The sequence below is a fragment of the Atractosteus spatula genome, chromosome 10 (genome assembly GCF_055471065.1).
Source record: "Atractosteus spatula isolate fAtrSpa1 chromosome 10, fAtrSpa1.hap1, whole genome shotgun sequence".
Taxonomy (NCBI): Eukaryota; Metazoa; Chordata; class Actinopteri; order Semionotiformes; family Lepisosteidae; genus Atractosteus; species Atractosteus spatula.
The window spans coordinates 24,700,038-24,716,028 of NC_142715.1; the positions used below are offsets into that span (position 1 = coordinate 24,700,038).

Here is a 15,991-nt window from a genome sequence, read left to right on the forward strand (position 1 = left end):
CTCCGTCACCTCTTTTACGACGCTGCTTTTTTCTTGCTTCCTTCCAATGAGGACGGAGCTGCGGGAGAAAGGGCGCTATAGAGGATCGCTGTGGAGAGCTGCTGCTGTGCTTTGACATCTGAGCTCTGTGGAAAACGATCTCAATACAATTCTGAAAAACGCGACTCCCCGAACGCCAGCCGAACAAGTCTCCACAGCCGAAGCGCTGTGTCTCTTTTCAGCTGGCGATAAACCTTTCCTCGATCCTTTGCGGACTTGTAAAACTGTTCATGATCAGAATAAAAAACGCTCACGCTAATACACAAGCACCCGTGTCTCGCCAAAGCTGACAAATAAACAGACGGACAAGCCGCACTGCACGTGTGAACAGGGGAATGAGCGAGCGAGCGGGGATAGGGCGCCTCCTGCGCTTAAAAGCTTACAGCACCTGGTATTCCCAGGCGGTCTCCCATCCAAGTACTAACCAGGCCCATCCCTGTTTAGCTTCCGAGATCAGACAAGATCAGGCGTGCTCAAGGGGGTGTGGCCGTAAGCGAGAGCAAGGCTCGCTGGCACCCTTCTTATAGAGAGGACAGCTCCGTCACCTCTTTTACGACGCTGCTTTTTTTCCCTTGCGTTTTTCTCTTCTTCCCACGTTCTCTCTCTTCACTGCCTTCGTCCCCGCTCTATTTCACTTCAGCCTTTCACTCTTGCTTCCTTCCAATGAGGACGGAGCTGCGGGAGAAAGGGCGCTATAGAGGATCTCTGTGGAGAGCTGCTGCTGTGCTTTGACATCTGAGCTCTGTGGAAAACGATCTCAATACAATTCTGAAAAACGCGACTCCCCGAACGCCAGCCGAACAAGTCTCCACAGCCGAAGCGCTGTGTCTCTTTTCAGCTGGCGATAAACCTTTCCTCGATCCTTTGCGGACTTGTAAAACAGTTCATGATCAGAATAAAAAACGCTCACGCTAATACACAAGCACCCGTGTCTCGCCAAAGCTGACAAATAAACAGACGGACAAGCCGCACTGCACGTGTGAACAGGGGAATGAGCGAGCGAGCGGGGATAGGGCGCCTCCTGCGCTTAAAAGCTTACAGCACCTGGTATTCCCAGGCGGTCTCCCATCCAAGTACTAACCAGGCCCATCCCTGTTTAGCTTCCGAGATCAGACGAGATCAGGCGTGCTCAAGGGGGTGTGGCCGTAAGCGAGAGCAAGGCTCGCTGGCACCCTTCTTATAGAGAGGACAGCTCCGTCACCTCTTTTACGACGCTGCTTTTTTTCCCTTGCGTTTTTCTCTTCTTCCCACGTTCTCTCTCTTCACTGCCTTCGTCCCCGCTCTATTTCACTTCAGCCTTTCACTCTTGCTTCCTTCCAATGAGGACGGAGCTGCGGGAGAAAGGGCGCTATAGAGGATCGCTGTGGAGAGCTGCTGCTGTGCTTTGACATCTGAGCTCTGTGGAAAACGATCTCAATACAATTCTGAAAAACGCGACTCCCCGAACGCCAGCCGAACAAGTCTCCACAGCCGAAGCGCTGTGTCTCTTTTCAGCTGGCGATAAACCTTTCCTCGATCCTTTGCGGACTTGTAAAACTGTTCATGATCAGAATAAAAAACGCTCACGCTAATACACAAGCACCCGTGTCTCGCCAAAGCTGACAAATAAACAGACGGACAAGCCGCACTGCACGTGTGAACAGGGGAATGAGCGAGCGAGCGGGGATAGGGCGCCTCCTGCGCTTAAAAGCTTACAGCACCTGGTATTCCCAGGCGGTCTCCCATCCAAGTACTAACCAGGCCCATCCCTGTTTAGCTTCTGAGATCAGACGAGATCAGGCGTGCTCAAGGGGGTGTGGCCGTAAGCGAGAGCAAGGCTCGCTGGCACCCTTCTTATAGAGAGGACAGCTCCGTCACCTCTTTTACGACGCTGCTTTTTTTCCCTTGCGTTTTTCTCTTCTTCCCACGTTCTCTCTCTTCACTGCCTTCGTCCCCGCTCTATTTCACTTCAGCCTTTCACTCTTGCTTCCTTCCAATGAGGACGGAGCTGCGGGAGAAAGGGCGCTATAGAGGATCGCTGTGGAGAGCTGCTGCTGTGCTTTGACATCTGAGCTCTGTGGAAAACGATCTCAATACAATTCTGAAAAACGCGACTCCCCGAACGCCAGCCGAACAAGTCTCCACAGCCGAAGCGCTGTGTCTCTTTTCAGCTGGCGATAAACCTTTCCTCGATCCTTTGCGGACTTGTAAAACTGTTCATGATCAGAATAAAAAACGCTCACGCTAATACACAAGCACCCGTGTCTCGCCAAAGCTGACAAATAAACAGACGGACAAGCCGCACTGCACGTGTGAACAGGGGAATGAGCGAGCGAGCGGGGATAGGGCGCCTCCTGCGCTTAAAAGCTTACAGCACCTGGTATTCCCAGGCGGTCTCCCATCCAAGTACTAACCAGGCCCATCCCTGTTTAGCTTCCGAGATCAGACGAGATCAGGCGTGCTCAAGGGGGTGTGGCCGTAAGCGAGAGCAAGGCTCGCTGGCACCCTTCTTATAGAGAGGACAGCTCCGTCACCTCTTTTACGACGCTGCTTTTTTCTTGCTTCCTTCCAATGAGGACGGAGCTGCGGGAGAAAGGGCGCTATAGAGGATCGCTGTGGAGAGCTGCTGCTGTGCTTTGACATCTGAGCTCTGTGGAAAACGATCTCAATACAATTCTGAAAAACGCGACTCCCCGAACGCCAGCCGAACAAGTCTCCACAGCCGAAGCGCTGTGTCTCTTTTCAGCTGGCGATAAACCTTTCCTCGATCCTTTGCGGACTTGTAAAACTGTTCATGATCAGAATAAAAAACGCTCACGCTAATACACAAGCACCCGTGTCTCGCCAAAGCTGACAAATAAACAGACGGACAAGCCGCACTGCACGTGTGAACAGGGGAATGAGCGAGCGAGCGGGGATAGGGCGCCTCCTGCGCTTAAAAGCTTACAGCACCTGGTATTCCCAGGCGGTCTCCCATCCAAGTACTAACCAGGCCCATCCCTGTTTAGCTTCCGAGATCAGACGAGATCAGGCGTGCTCAAGGGGGTGTGGCCGTAAGCGAGAGCAAGGCTCGCTGGCACCCTTCTTATAGAGAGGACAGCTCCGTCACCTCTTTTACGACGCTGCTTTTTTTCCCTTGCGTTTTTCTCTTCTTCCCACGTTCTCTCTCTTCACTGCCTTCGTCCCCGCTCTATTTCACTTCAGCCTTTCACTCTTGCTTCCTTCCAATGAGGACGGAGCTGCGGGAGAAAGGGCGCTATAGAGGATCGCTGTGGAGAGCTGCTGCTGTGCTTTGACATCTGAGCTCTGTGGAAAACGATCTCAATACAATTCTGAAAAACGCGACTCCCCGAACGCCAGCCGAACAAGTCTCCACAGCCGAAGCGCTGTGTCTCTTTTCAGCTGGCGATAAACCTTTCCTCGATCCTTTGCGGACTTGTAAAACTGTTCATGATCAGAATAAAAAACGCTCACGCTAATACACAAGCACCCGTGTCTCGCCAAAGCTGACAAATAAACAGACGGACAAGCCGCACTGCACGTGTGAACAGGGGAATGAGCGAGCGAGCGGGGATAGGGCGCCTCCTGCGCTTAAAAGCTTACAGCACCTGGTATTCCCAGGCGGTCTCCCATCCAAGTACTAACCAGGCCCATCCCTGTTTAGCTTCCGAGATCAGACGAGATCAGGCGTGCTCAAGGGGGTGTGGCCGTAAGCGAGAGCAAGGCTCGCTGGCACCCTTCTTATAGAGAGGACAGCTCCGTCACCTCTTTTACGACGCTGCTTTTTTTCCCTTGCGTTTTTCTCTTCTTCCCACGTTCTCTCTCTTCACTGCCTTCGTCCCCGCTCTATTTCACTTCAGCCTTTCACTCTTGCTTCCTTCCAATGAGGACGGAGCTGCGGGAGAAAGGGCGCTATAGAGGATCGCTGTGGAGAGCTGCTGCTGTGCTTTGACATCTGAGCTCTGTGGAAAACGATCTCAATACAATTCTGAAAAACGCGACTCCCCGAACGCCAGCCGAACAAGTCTCCACAGCCGAAGCGCTGTGTCTCTTTTCAGCTGGCGATAAACCTTTCCTCGATCCTTTGCGGACTTGTAAAACTGTTCATGATCAGAATAAAAAACGCTCACGCTAATACACAAGCACCCGTGTCTCGCCAAAGCTGACAAATAAACAGACGGACAAGCCGCACTGCACGTGTGAACAGGGGAATGAGCGAGCGAGCGGGGATAGGGCGCCTCCTGCGCTTAAAAGCTTACAGCACCTGGTATTCCCAGGCGGTCTCCCATCCAAGTACTAACCAGGCCCATCCCTGTTTAGCTTCCGAGATCAGACGAGATCAGGCGTGCTCAAGGGGGTGTGGCCGTAAGCGAGAGCAAGGCTCGCTGGCACCCTTCTTATAGAGAGGACAGCTCCGTCACCTCTTTTACGACGCTGCTTTTTTTCCCTTGCGTTTTTCTCTTCTTCCCACGTTCTCTCTCTTCACTGCCTTCGTCCCCGCTCTATTTCACTTCAGCCTTTCACTCTTGCTTCCTTCCAATGAGGACGGAGCTGCGGGAGAAAGGGCGCTATAGAGGATCGCTGTGGAGAGCTGCTGCTGTGCTTTGACATCTGAGCTCTGTGGAAAACGATCTCAATACAATTCTGAAAAACGCGACTCCCCGAACGCCAGCCGAACAAGTCTCCACAGCCGAAGCGCTGTGTCTCTTTTCAGCTGGCGATAAACCTTTCCTCGATCCTTTGCGGACTTGTAAAACTGTTCATGATCAGAATAAAAAACGCTCACGCTAATACACAAGCACCCGTGTCTCGCCAAAGCTGACAAATAAACAGACGGACAAGCGGCACTGCACGTGTGAACAGGGGAATGAGCGAGCGAGCGGGGATAGGGCGCCTCCTGCGCTTAAAAGCTTACAGCACCTGGTATTCCCAGGCGGTCTCCCATCCAAGTACTAACCAGGCCCATCCCTGTTTAGCTTCCGAGATCAGACGAGATCAGGCGTGCTCAAGGGGGTGTGGCCGTAAGCGAGAGCAAGGCTCGCTGGCACCCTTCTTATAGAGAGGACAGCTCCGTCACCTCTTTTACGACGCTGCTTTTTTTCCCTTGCGTTTTTCTCTTCTTCCCACGTTCTCTCTCTTCACTGCCTTCGTCCCCGCTCTATTTCACTTCAGCCTTTCACTCTTGCTTCCTTCCAATGAGGACGGAGCTGCGGGAGAAAGGGCGCTATAGAGGATCGCTGTGGAGAGCTGCTGCTGTGCTTTGACATCTGAGCTCTGTGGAAAACGATCTCAATACAATTCTGAAAAACGCGACTCCCCGAACGCCAGCCGAACAAGTCTCCACAGCCGAAGCGCTGTGTCTCTTTTCAGCTGGCGATAAACCTTTCCTCGATCCTTTGCGGACTTGTAAAACTGTTCATGATCAGAATAAAAAACGCTCACGCTAATACACAAGCACCCGTGTCTCGCCAAAGCTGACAAATAAACAGACGGACAAGCCGCACTGCACGTGTGAACAGGGGAATGAGCGAGCGAGCGGGGATAGGGCGCCTCCTGCGCTTAAAAGCTTACAGCACCTGGTATTCCCAGGCGGTCTCCCATCCAAGTACTAACCAGGCCCATCCCTGTTTAGCTTCCGAGATCAGACGAGATCAGGCGTGCTCAAGGGGGTGTGGCCGTAAGCGAGAGCAAGGCTCGCTGGCACCCTTCTTATAGAGAGGACAGCTCCGTCACCTCTTTTACGACGCTGCTTTTTTCTTGCTTCCTTCCAATGAGGACGGAGCTGCGGGAGAAAGGGCGCTATAGATGATCGCTGTGGAGAGCTGCTGCTGTGCTTTGACATCTGAGCTCTGTGGAAAACGATCTCAATACAATTCTGAAAAACGCGACTCCCCGAACGCCAGCCGAACAAGTCTCCACAGCCGAAGCGCTGTGTCTCTTTTCAGCTGGCGATAAACCTTTCCTCGATCCTTTGCGGACTTGTAAAACTGTTCATGATCAGAATAAAAAACGCTCACGCTAATACACAAGCACCCGTGTCTCGCCAAAGCTGACAAATAAACAGACGGACAAGCCGCACTGCACGTGTGAACAGGGGAATGAGCGAGCGAGCGGGGATAGGGCGCCTCCTGCGCTTAAAAGCTTACAGCACCTGGTATTCCCAGGCGGTCTCCCATCCAAGTACTAACCAGGCCCATCCCTGTTTAGCTTCCGAGATCAGACGAGATCAGGCGTGCTCAAGGGGGTGTGGCCGTAAGCGAGAGCAAGGCTCGCTGGCACCCTTCTTATAGAGAGGACAGCTCCGTCACCTCTTTTACGACGCTGCTTTTTTTCCCTTGCGTTTTTCTCTTCTTCCCACGTTCTCTCTCTTCACTGCCTTCGTCCCCGCTCTATTTCACTTCAGCCTTTCACTCTTGCTTCCTTCCAATGAGGACGGAGCTGCGGGAGAAAGGGCGCTATAGAGGATCGCTGTGGAGAGCTGCTGCTGTGCTTTGACATCTGAGCTCTGTGGAAAACGATCTCAATACAATTCTGAAAAACGCGACTCCCCGAACGCCAGCCGAACAAGTCTCCACAGCCGAAGCGCTGTGTCTCTTTTCAGCTGGCGATAAACCTTTCCTCGATCCTTTGCGGACTTGTAAAACTGTTCATGATCAGAATAAAAAACGCTCACGCTAATACACAAGCACCCGTGTCTCGCCAAAGCTGACAAATAAACAGACGGACAAGCCGCACTGCACGTGTGAACAGGGGAATGAGCGAGCGAGCGGGGATAGGGCGCCTCCTGCGCTTAAAAGCTTACAGCACCTGGTATTCCCAGGCGGTCTCCCATCCAAGTACTAACCAGGCCCATCCCTGTTTAGCTTCCGAGATCAGACAAGATCAGGCGTGCTCAAGGGGGTGTGGCCGTAAGCGAGAGCAAGGCTCGCTGGCACCCTTCTTATAGAGAGGACAGCTCCGTCACCTCTTTTACGACGCTGCTTTTTTTCCCTTGCGTTTTTCTCTTCTTCCCACGTTCTCTCTCTTCACTGCCTTCGTCCCCGCTCTATTTCACTTCAGCCTTTCACTCTTGCTTCCTTCCAATGAGGACGGAGCTGCGGGAGAAAGGGCGCTATAGAGGATCGCTGTGGAGAGCTGCTGCTGTGCTTTGACATCTGAGCTCTGTGGAAAACGATCTCAATACAATTCTGAAAAACGCGACTCCCCGAACGCCAGCCGAACAAGTCTCCACAGCCGAAGCGCTGTGTCTCTTTTCAGCTGGCGATAAACCTTTCCTCGATCCTTTGCGGACTTGTAAAACTGTTCATGATCAGAATAAAAAACGCTCACGCTAATACACAAGCACCCGTGTCTCGCCAAAGCTGACAAATAAACAGACGGACAAGCCGCACTGCACGTGTGAACAGGGGAATGAGCGAGCGAGCGGGGATAGGGCGCCTCCTGCGCTTAAAAGCTTACAGCACCTGGTATTCCCAGGCGGTCTCCCATCCAAGTATTAACCAGGCCCATCCCTGTTTAGCTTCCGAGATCAGACGAGATCAGGCGTGCTCAAGGGGGTGTGGCCGCAAGCGAGAGCAAGGCTCGCTGGCACCCTTCTTATAGAGAGGACAGCTCCGTCACCTCTTTTACGACGCTGCTTTTTTCTTGCTTCCTTCCAATGAGGACGGAGCTGCGGGAGAAAGGGCGCTATAGAGGATCGCTGTGGAGAGCTGCTGCTGTGCTTTGACATCTGAGCTCTGTGGAAAACGATCTCAATACAATTCTGAAAAACGCGACTCCCCGAACGCCAGCCGAACAAGTCTCCACAGCCGAAGCGCTGTGTCTCTTTTCAGCTGGCGATAAACCTTTCCTCGATCCTTTGCGGACTTGTAAAACTGTTCATGATCAGAATAAAAAACGCTCACGCTAATACACAAGCACCCGTGTCTCGCCAAAGCTGACAAATAAACAGACGGACAAGCGGCACTGCACGTGTGAACAGGGGAATGAGCGAGCGAGCGGGGATAGGGCGCCTCCTGCGCTTAAAAGCTTACAGCACCTGGTATTCCCAGGCGGTCTCCCATCCAAGTACTAACCAGGCCCATCCCTGTTTAGCTTCCGAGATCAGACGAGATCAGGCGTGCTCAAGGGGGTGTGGCCGTAAGCGAGAGCAAGGCTCGCTGGCACCCTTCTTATAGAGAGGACAGCTCCGTCACCTCTTTTACGACGCTGCTTTTTTTCCCTTGCGTTTTTCTCTTCTTCCCACGTTCTCTCTCTTCACTGCCTTCGTCCCCGCTCTATTTCACTTCAGCCTTTCACTCTTGCTTCCTTCCAATGAGGACGGAGCTGCGGGAGAAAGGGCGCTATAGAGGATCGCTGTGGAGAGCTGCTGCTGTGCTTTGACATCTGAGCTCTGTGGAAAACGATCTCAATACAATTCTGAAAAACGCGACTCCCCGAACGCCAGCCGAACAAGTCTCCACAGCCGAAGCGCTGTGTCTCTTTTCAGCTGGCGATAAACCTTTCCTCGATCCTTTGCGGACTTGTAAAACTGTTCATGATCAGAATAAAAAACGCTCACGCTAATACACAAGCACCCGTGTCTCGCCAAAGCTGACAAATAAACAGACGGACAAGCCGCACTGCACGTGTGAACAGGGGAATGAGCGAGCGAGCGGGGATAGGGCGCCTCCTGCGCTTAAAAGCTTACAGCACCTGGTATTCCCAGGCGGTCTCCCATCCAAGTACTAACCAGGCCCATCCCTGTTTAGCTTCCGAGATCAGACGAGATCAGGCGTGCTCAAGGGGGTGTGGCCGTAAGCGAGAGCAAGGCTCGCTGGCACCCTTCTTATAGAGAGGACAGCTCCGTCACCTCTTTTACGACGCTGCTTTTTTCTTGCTTCCTTCCAATGAGGACGGAGCTGCGGGAGAAAGGGCGCTATAGAGGATCGCTGTGGAGAGCTGCTGCTGTGCTTTGACATCTGAGCTCTGTGGAAAACGATCTCAATACAATTCTGAAAAACGCGACTCCCCGAACGCCAGCCGAACAAGTCTCCACAGCCGAAGCGCTGTGTCTCTTTTCAGCTGGCGATAAACCTTTCCTCGATCCTTTGCGGACTTGTAAAACTGTTCATGATCAGAATAAAAAACGCTCACGCTAATACACAAGCACCCGTGTCTCGCCAAAGCTGACAAATAAACAGACGGACAAGCCGCACTGCACGTGTGAACAGGGGAATGAGCGAGCGAGCGGGGATAGGGCGCCTCCTGCGCTTAAAAGCTTACAGCACCTGGTATTCCCAGGCGGTCTCCCATCCAAGTACTAACCAGGCCCATCCCTGTTTAGCTTCCGAGATCAGACGAGATCAGGCGTGCTCAAGGGGGTGTGGCCGTAAGCGAGAGCAAGGCTCGCTGGCACCCTTCTTATAGAGAGGACAGCTCCGTCACCTCTTTTACGACGCTGCTTTTTTTCCCTTGCGTTTTTCTCTTCTTCCCACGTTCTCTCTCTTCACTGCCTTCGTCCCCGCTCTATTTCACTTCAGCCTTTCACTCTTGCTTCCTTCCAATGAGGACGGAGCTGCGGGAGAAAGGGCGCTATAGAGGATCGCTGTGGAGAGCTGCTGCTGTGCTTTGACATCTGAGCTCTGTGGAAAACGATCTCAATACAATTCTGAAAAACGCGACTCCCCGAACGCCAGCCGAACAAGTCTCCACAGCCGAAGCGCTGTGTCTCTTTTCAGCTGGCGATAAACCTTTCCTCGATCCTTTGCGGACTTGTAAAACTGTTCATGATCAGAATAAAAAACGCTCACGCTAATACACAAGCACCCGTGTCTCGCCAAAGCTGACAAATAAACAGACGGACAAGCCGCACTGCACGTGTGAACAGGGGAATGAGCGAGCGAGCGGGGATAGGGCGCCTCCTGCGCTTAAAAGCTTACAGCACCTGGTATTCCCAGGCGGTCTCCCATCCAAGTACTAACCAGGCCCATCCCTGTTTAGCTTCCGAGATCAGACAAGATCAGGCGTGCTCAAGGGGGTGTGGCCGTAAGCGAGAGCAAGGCTCGCTGGCACCCTTCTTATAGAGAGGACAGCTCCGTCACCTCTTTTACGACGCTGCTTTTTTTCCCTTGCGTTTTTCTCTTCTTCCCACGTTCTCTCTCTTCACTGCCTTCGTCCCCGCTCTATTTCACTTCAGCCTTTCACTCTTGCTTCCTTCCAATGAGGACGGAGCTGCGGGAGAAAGGGCGCTATAGAGGATCGCTGTGGAGAGCTGCTGCTGTGCTTTGACATCTGAGCTCTGTGGAAAACGATCTCAATACAATTCTGAAAAACGCGACTCCCCGAACGCCAGCCGAACAAGTCTCCACAGCCGAAGCGCTGTGTCTCTTTTCAGCTGGCGATAAACCTTTCCTCGATCCTTTGCGGACTTGTAAAACTGTTCATGATCAGAATAAAAAACGCTCACGCTAATACACAAGCACCCGTGTCTCGCCAAAGCTGACAAATAAACAGACGGACAAGCCGCACTGCACGTGTGAACAGGGGAATGAGCGAGCGAGCGGGGATAGGGCGCCTCCTGCGCTTAAAAGCTTACAGCACCTGGTATTCCCAGGCGGTCTCCCATCCAAGTATTAACCAGGCCCATCCCTGTTTAGCTTCCGAGATCAGACGAGATCAGGCGTGCTCAAGGGGGTGTGGCCGCAAGCGAGAGCAAGGCTCGCTGGCACCCTTCTTATAGAGAGGACAGCTCCGTCACCTCTTTTACGACGCTGCTTTTTTCTTGCTTCCTTCCAATGAGGACGGAGCTGCGGGAGAAAGGGCGCTATAGAGGATCGCTGTGGAGAGCTGCTGCTGTGCTTTGACATCTGAGCTCTGTGGAAAACGATCTCAATACAATTCTGAAAAACGCGACTCCCCGAACGCCAGCCGAACAAGTCTCCACAGCCGAAGCGCTGTGTCTCTTTTCAGCTGGCGATAAACCTTTCCTCGATCCTTTGCGGACTTGTAAAACTGTTCATGATCAGAATAAAAAACGCTCACGCTAATACACAAGCACCCGTGTCTCGCCAAAGCTGACAAATAAACAGACGGACAAGCCGCACTGCACGTGTGAACAGGGGAATGAGCGAGCGAGCGGGGATAGGGCGCCTCCTGCGCTTAAAAGCTTACAGCACCTGGTATTCCCAGGCGGTCTCCCATCCAAGTACTAACCAGGCCCATCCCTGTTTAGCTTCCGAGATCAGATGAGATCAGGCGTGCTCAAGGGGGTGTGGCCGTAAGCGAGAGCAAGGCTCGCTGGCACCCTTCTTATAGAGAGGACAGCTCCGTCACCTCTTTTACGACGCTGCTTTTTTCTTGCTTCCTTCCAATGAGGACGGAGCTGCGGGAGAAAGGGCGCTATAGAGGATCGCTGTGGAGAGCTGCTGCTGTGCTTTGACATCTGAGCTCTGTGGAAAACGATCTCAATACAATTCTGAAAAACGCGACTCCCCGAACGCCAGCCGAACAAGTCTCCACAGCCGAAGCGCTGTGTCTCTTTTCAGCTGGCGATAAACCTTTCCTCGATCCTTTGCGGACTTGTAAAACTGTTCATGATCAGAATAAAAACCGCTCACGCTAATACACAAGCACCCGTGTCTCGCCAAAGCTGACAAATAAACAGACGGACAAGCCGCACTGCACGTGTGAACAGGGGAATGAGCGAGCGAGCGGGGATAGGGCGCCTCCTGCGCTTAAAAGCTTACAGCACCTGGTATTCCCAGGCGGTCTCCCATCCAAGTACTAACCAGGCCCATCCCTGTTTAGCTTCCGAGATCAGACGAGATCAGGCGTGCTCAAGGGGGTGTGGCCGTAAGCGAGAGCAAGGCTCGCTGGCACCCTTCTTATAGAGAGGACAGCTCCGTCACCTCTTTTACGACGCTGCTTTTTTCTTGCTTCCTTCCAATGAGGACGGAGCTGCGGGAGAAAGGGCGCTATAGAGGATCGCTGTGGAGAGCTGCTGCTGTGCTTTGACATCTGAGCTCTGTGGAAAACGATCTCAATACAATTCTGAAAAACGCGACTCCCCGAACGCCAGCCGAACAAGTCTCCACAGCCGAAGCGCTGTGTCTCTTTTCAGCTGGCGATAAACCTTTCCTCGATCCTTTGCGGACTTGTAAAACTGTTCATGATCAGAATAAAAAACGCTCACGCTAATACACAAGCACCCGTGTCTCGCCAAAGCTGACAAATAAACAGACGGACAAGCCGCACTGCACGTGTGAACAGGGGAATGAGCGAGCGAGCGGGGATAGGGCGCCTCCTGCGCTTAAAAGCTTACAGCACCTGGTATTCCCAGGCGGTCTCCCATCCAAGTACTAACCAGGCCCATCCCTGTTTAGCTTCCGAGATCAGACGAGATCAGGCGTGCTCAAGGGGGTGTGGCCGTAAGCGAGAGCAAGGCTCGCTGGCACCCTTCTTATAGAGAGGACAGCTCCGTCACCTCTTTTACGACGCTGCTTTTTTTCCCTTGCGTTTTTCTCTTCTTCCCACGTTCTCTCTCTTCACTGCCTTCGTCCCCGCTCTATTTCACTTCAGCCTTTCACTCTTGCTTCCTTCCAATGAGGACGGAGCTGCGGGAGAAAGGGCGCTATAGAGGATCGCTGTGGAGAGCTGCTGCTGTGCTTTGACATCTGAGCTCTGTGGAAAACGATCTCAATACAATTCTGAAAAACGCGACTCCCCGAACGCCAGCCGAACAAGTCTCCACAGCCGAAGCGCTGTGTCTCTTTTCAGCTGGCGATAAACCTTTCCTCGATCCTTTGCGGACTTGTAAAACTGTTCATGATCAGAATAAAAAACGCTCACGCTAATACACAAGCACCCGTGTCTCGCCAAAGCTGACAAATAAACAGACGGACAAGCCGCACTGCACGTGTGAACAGGGGAATGAGCGAGCGAGCGGGGATAGGGCGCCTCCTGCGCTTAAAAGCTTACAGCACCTGGTATTCCCAGGCGGTCTCCCATCCAAGTACTAACCAGGCCCATCCCTGTTTAGCTTCCGAGATCAGACGAGATCAGGCGTGCTCAAGGGGGTGTGGCCGTAAGCGAGAGCAAGGCTCGCTGGCACCCTTCTTATAGAGAGGACAGCTCCGTCACCTCTTTTACGACGCTGCTTTTTTTCCCTTGCGTTTTTCTCTTCTTCCCACGTTCTCTCTCTTCACTGCCTTCGTCCCCGCTCTATTTCACTTCAGCCTTTCACTCTTGCTTCCTTCCAATGAGGACGGAGCTGCGGGAGAAAGGGCGCTATAGAGGATCGCTGTGGAGAGCTGCTGCTGTGCTTTGACATCTGAGCTCTGTGGAAAACGATCTCAATACAATTCTGAAAAACGCGACTCCCCGAACGCCAGCCGAACAAGTCTCCACAGCCGAAGCGCTGTGTCTCTTTTCAGCTGGCGATAAACCTTTCCTCGATCCTTTGCGGACTTGTAAAACTGTTCATGATCAGAATAAAAAACGCTCACGCTAATACACAAGCACCCGTGTCTCGCCAAAGCTGACAAATAAACAGACGGACAAGCCGCACTGCACGTGTGAACAGGGGAATGAGCGAGCGAGCGGGGATAGGGCGCCTCCTGCGCTTAAAAGCTTACAGCACCTGGTATTCCCAAGCGGTCTCCCATCCAAGTACTAACCAGGCCCATCCCTGTTTAGCTTCCGAGATCAGACGAGATCAGGCGTGCTCAAGGGGGTGTGGCCGTAAGCGAGAGCAAGGCTCGCTGGCACCCTTCTTATAGAGAGGACAGCTCCGTCACCTCTTTTACGACGCTGCTTTTTTTCCCTTGCGTTTTTCTCTTCTTCCCACGTTCTCTCTCTTCACTGCCTTCGTCCCCGCTCTATTTCACTTCAGCCTTTCACTCTTGCTTCCTTCCAATGAGGACGGAGCTGCGGGAGAAAGGGCGCTATAGAGGATCGCTGTGGAGAGCTGCTGCTGTGCTTTGACATCTGAGCTCTGTGGAAAACGATCTCAATACAATTCTGAAAAACGCGACTCCCCGAACGCCAGCCGAACAAGTCTCCACAGCCGAAGCGCTGTGTCTCTTTTCAGCTGGCGATAAACCTTTCCTCGATCCTTTGCGGACTTGTAAAACTGTTCATGATCAGAATAAAAAACGCTCACGCTAATACACAAGCACCCGTGTCTCGCCAAAGCTGACAAATAAACAGACGGACAAGCCGCACTGCACGTGTGAACAGGGGAATGAGCGAGCGAGCGGGGATAGGGCGCCTCCTGCGCTTAAAAGCTTACAGCACCTGGTATTCCCAGGCGGTCTCCCATCCAAGTACTAACCAGGCCCATCCCTGTTTAGCTTCCGAGATCAGACGAGATCAGGCGTGCTCAAGGGGGTGTGGCCGTAAGCGAGAGCAAGGCTCGCTGGCACCCTTCTTATAGAGAGGACAGCTCCGTCACCTCTTTTACGACGCTGCTTTTTTTCCCTTGCGTTTTTCTCTTCTTCCCACGTTCTCTCTCTTCACTGCCTTCGTCCCCGCTCTATTTCACTTCAGCCTTTCACTCTTGCTTCCTTCCAATGAGGACGGAGCTGCGGGAGAAAGGGCGCTATAGAGGATCGCTGTGGAGAGCTGCTGCTGTGCTTTGACATCTGAGCTCTGTGGAAAACGATCTCAATACAATTCTGAAAAACGCGACTCCCCGAACGCCAGCCGAACAAGTCTCCACAGCCGAAGCGCTGTGTCTCTTTTCAGCTGGCGATAAACCTTTCCTCGATCCTTTGCGGACTTGTAAAACTGTTCATGATCAGAATAAAAAACGCTCACGCTAATACACAAGCACCCGTGTCTCGCCAAAGCTGACAAATAAACAGACGGACAAGCCGCACTGCACGTGTGAACAGGGGAATGAGCGAGCGAGCGGGGATAGGGCGCCTCCTGCGCTTAAAAGCTTACAGCACCTGGTATTCCCAGGCGGTCTCCCATCCAAGTACTAACCAGGCCCATCCCTGTTTAGCTTCCGAGATCAGACGAGATCAGGCGTGCTCAAGGGGGTGTGGCCGTAAGCGAGAGCAAGGCTCGCTGGCACCCTTCTTATAGAGAGGACAGCTCCGTCACCTCTTTTACGACGCTGCTTTTTTCTTGCTTCCTTCCAATGAGGACGGAGCTGCGGGAGAAAGGGCGCTATAGAGGATCGCTGTGGAGAGCTGCTGCTGTGCTTTGACATCTGAGCTCTGTGGAAAACGATCTCAATACAATTCTGAAAAACGCGACTCCCCGAACGCCAGCCGAACAAGTCTCCACAGCCGAAGCGCTGTGTCTCTTTTCAGCTGGCGATAAACCTTTCCTCGATCCTTTGCGGACTTGTAAAACTGTTCATGATCAGAATAAAAAACGCTCACGCTAATACACAAGCACCCGTGTCTCGCCAAAGCTGACAAATAAACAGACGGACAAGCCGCACTGCACGTGTGAACAGGGGAATGAGCGAGCGAGCGGGGATAGGGCGCCTCCTGCGCTTAAAAGCTTACAGCACCTGGTATTCCCAGGCGGTCTCCCATCCAAGTACTAACCAGGCCCATCCCTGTTTAGCTTCCGAGATCAGACGAGATCAGGCGTGCTCAAGGGGGTGTGGCCGTAAGCGAGAGCAAGGCTCGCTGGCACCCTTCTTATAGAGAGGACAGCTCCGTCACCTCTTTTACGACGCTGCTTTTTTTCCCTTGCGTTTTTCTCTTCTTCCCACGTTCTCTCTCTTCACTGCCTTCGTCCCCGCTCTATTTCACTTCAGCCTTTCACTCTTGCTTCCTTCCAATGAGGACGGAGCTGCGGGAGAAAGGGCGCTATAGAGGATCGCTGTGGAGAGCTGCTGCTGTGCTTTGACATCTGAGCTCTGTGGAAAACGATCTCAATACAATTCTGAAAAACGCGACTCCCCGAACGCCAGCCGAACAAGTCTCCACAGCCGAAGCGCTGTGTCTCTTTTCAGCTGGCGATAAACCTTTCC

At 52.8% G+C, this 15,991-nt stretch overlaps 1 protein-coding gene, 20 non-coding genes and 5 pseudogenes across 21 annotated transcripts in view; all 26 read right to left on the bottom strand.

The window, feature by feature from the left end:
* Window positions 1–15,991, bottom strand: part of LOC148826073 (uncharacterized) — a 588,722-nt gene that overhangs the window by 342,003 nt on the left and 230,728 nt on the right. The gene's annotated exons all lie outside the window — the stretch shown is intronic.
* Window positions 416–534, bottom strand: LOC148826262 (5S ribosomal RNA; annotated as a pseudogene).
* On the bottom strand, window positions 1,072–1,190 carry LOC148826263 (5S ribosomal RNA). Its single transcript, XR_016093545.1, has one exon. It is a non-coding gene; the product is annotated as a 5S ribosomal RNA (ribosomal RNA).
* On the bottom strand, window positions 1,728–1,846 carry LOC148826264 (5S ribosomal RNA). The gene has a single exon (XR_016093116.1). It is a non-coding gene; the product is annotated as a 5S ribosomal RNA (ribosomal RNA).
* On the bottom strand, window positions 2,384–2,502 carry LOC148826265 (5S ribosomal RNA). Its single transcript, XR_016093546.1, has one exon. It is a non-coding gene; the product is annotated as a 5S ribosomal RNA (ribosomal RNA).
* On the bottom strand, window positions 2,959–3,077 carry LOC148826266 (5S ribosomal RNA). Its single transcript, XR_016093548.1, has one exon. It is a non-coding gene; the product is annotated as a 5S ribosomal RNA (ribosomal RNA).
* On the bottom strand, window positions 3,615–3,733 carry LOC148826267 (5S ribosomal RNA). Its single transcript, XR_016093549.1, has one exon. It is a non-coding gene; the product is annotated as a 5S ribosomal RNA (ribosomal RNA).
* Window positions 4,271–4,389, bottom strand: LOC148826268 (5S ribosomal RNA). Its single transcript, XR_016093550.1, has one exon. It is a non-coding gene; the product is annotated as a 5S ribosomal RNA (ribosomal RNA).
* Window positions 4,927–5,045, bottom strand: LOC148826269 (5S ribosomal RNA). The gene has a single exon (XR_016093551.1). It is a non-coding gene; the product is annotated as a 5S ribosomal RNA (ribosomal RNA).
* LOC148826270 (5S ribosomal RNA) lies at window positions 5,583–5,701 on the bottom strand. Its single transcript, XR_016093552.1, has one exon. It is a non-coding gene; the product is annotated as a 5S ribosomal RNA (ribosomal RNA).
* On the bottom strand, window positions 6,158–6,276 carry LOC148826271 (5S ribosomal RNA). The gene has a single exon (XR_016093554.1). It is a non-coding gene; the product is annotated as a 5S ribosomal RNA (ribosomal RNA).
* Window positions 6,814–6,932, bottom strand: LOC148826272 (5S ribosomal RNA; annotated as a pseudogene).
* Window positions 7,470–7,588, bottom strand: LOC148826273 (5S ribosomal RNA; annotated as a pseudogene).
* On the bottom strand, window positions 8,045–8,163 carry LOC148826274 (5S ribosomal RNA). Its single transcript, XR_016093555.1, has one exon. It is a non-coding gene; the product is annotated as a 5S ribosomal RNA (ribosomal RNA).
* LOC148826275 (5S ribosomal RNA) lies at window positions 8,701–8,819 on the bottom strand. The gene has a single exon (XR_016093556.1). It is a non-coding gene; the product is annotated as a 5S ribosomal RNA (ribosomal RNA).
* Window positions 9,276–9,394, bottom strand: LOC148826276 (5S ribosomal RNA). The gene has a single exon (XR_016093557.1). It is a non-coding gene; the product is annotated as a 5S ribosomal RNA (ribosomal RNA).
* Window positions 9,932–10,050, bottom strand: LOC148826277 (5S ribosomal RNA; annotated as a pseudogene).
* LOC148826278 (5S ribosomal RNA) lies at window positions 10,588–10,706 on the bottom strand (annotated as a pseudogene).
* Window positions 11,163–11,281, bottom strand: LOC148826279 (5S ribosomal RNA). The gene has a single exon (XR_016093216.1). It is a non-coding gene; the product is annotated as a 5S ribosomal RNA (ribosomal RNA).
* On the bottom strand, window positions 11,738–11,856 carry LOC148826280 (5S ribosomal RNA). The gene has a single exon (XR_016093558.1). It is a non-coding gene; the product is annotated as a 5S ribosomal RNA (ribosomal RNA).
* LOC148826281 (5S ribosomal RNA) lies at window positions 12,313–12,431 on the bottom strand. The gene has a single exon (XR_016093560.1). It is a non-coding gene; the product is annotated as a 5S ribosomal RNA (ribosomal RNA).
* LOC148826282 (5S ribosomal RNA) lies at window positions 12,969–13,087 on the bottom strand. The gene has a single exon (XR_016093561.1). It is a non-coding gene; the product is annotated as a 5S ribosomal RNA (ribosomal RNA).
* Window positions 13,625–13,743, bottom strand: LOC148826283 (5S ribosomal RNA). Its single transcript, XR_016092792.1, has one exon. It is a non-coding gene; the product is annotated as a 5S ribosomal RNA (ribosomal RNA).
* Window positions 14,281–14,399, bottom strand: LOC148826284 (5S ribosomal RNA). Its single transcript, XR_016093562.1, has one exon. It is a non-coding gene; the product is annotated as a 5S ribosomal RNA (ribosomal RNA).
* On the bottom strand, window positions 14,937–15,055 carry LOC148826285 (5S ribosomal RNA). Its single transcript, XR_016093563.1, has one exon. It is a non-coding gene; the product is annotated as a 5S ribosomal RNA (ribosomal RNA).
* Window positions 15,512–15,630, bottom strand: LOC148826286 (5S ribosomal RNA). The gene has a single exon (XR_016093565.1). It is a non-coding gene; the product is annotated as a 5S ribosomal RNA (ribosomal RNA).